The sequence below is a fragment of the Kogia breviceps genome, chromosome X, assembly GCF_026419965.1.
Source record: "Kogia breviceps isolate mKogBre1 chromosome X, mKogBre1 haplotype 1, whole genome shotgun sequence".
NCBI classification, from domain to species: Eukaryota; Metazoa; Chordata; class Mammalia; order Artiodactyla; family Physeteridae; genus Kogia; species Kogia breviceps.
In genome coordinates this window covers 120,816,900-120,817,964 of record NC_081330.1, presented here as the reverse complement: position 1 = coordinate 120,817,964, position 1,065 = coordinate 120,816,900, and positions in this window count along the sequence as shown.

Here is a 1,065-nt window from a genome sequence, read left to right as displayed (position 1 = left end):
TCGTTCTACAGTGTTTTCAGAGTTGCATATATATTTTGATTTTTTTTTTTTATTCATTAGTGTTTAAGACTGGCCTCATGGTGACCGCAAGACCAGAGGAGAATCTCCCAAAGGGGCCCTACAAGACTGAGGATGAATGAATGAAAATATTAATTAGGGTAAAAGGCTAAGTTGTTGTAACAAAGAGACTTAACAACACAGTAGCCTACAGAACCAAGAGGTTTATTTGTCTTTCAGATAACAATTCAGAGGGGCATGGTTCAGCTAAGTGAAGCAGCTCTGTTCCCCAGTCAGTCAGAAACCCGAGTTCCTTCTGTTGTGTGGCTCTGCTATCCCCTGGGGTATTGTTGCTATCTGTGTGGTTGAAGCTAGATTGCGGGGAGTTCCCAGTGGTAGGAGGGAGAAAGATAACACAGAGGAGACATGTCTCCTGTCTTAAATCCCAGTTCTGGAGGTGGCATTGCTTCCTTTCACATCCTACTGGCCAGAATTCAATCACATGATCAAGCCTCATGGCAAGGGAGACTGGGAAATGTAGTCAAGTTGTGTGCCCAGTAAGAAGGGGAAAGTTGGACTGTAATGGGCAGCTGGCAACCTTCATCCCAAAGAGCAAGCTCTCAAATCCCCCAAAGGGCTACCTGGGGGACTGTTCCACCCATGCTTTGAGGGAAGAACAACATTCTTTAGGCTACTCTGGCCTACCCCACCTCTGCACTGTGTGTGTGCGCTCACACCAGGCTTTGGGCAAGAGGGTTATTTGCTAGTTCTTGAGCAGCTGGCTGATACCAAGTTAAACTGTGTTTCAGGCGCTGAGTAAAGCAGGAGGGGGGTGAGCTGAAGGGCTCTGTTCCTTCCCCCTCATGTTTGTCTCACAGTGGGGAGTTGAGAGTCAAGTCTCAAATCTCTCTCTTTCCCTGGAAAAATCCTGCCGTGCCAGATGTGCCCTTCCCCACCTACTTCTGTTACCCAACAATCTTTTCTCTGCCTTCCTCCCTCTCAGACCCCAACAGTGTTGACTGCCTGTGACAGTATGTAATTGAACACAGAGCATCTTTCCTCCACTCT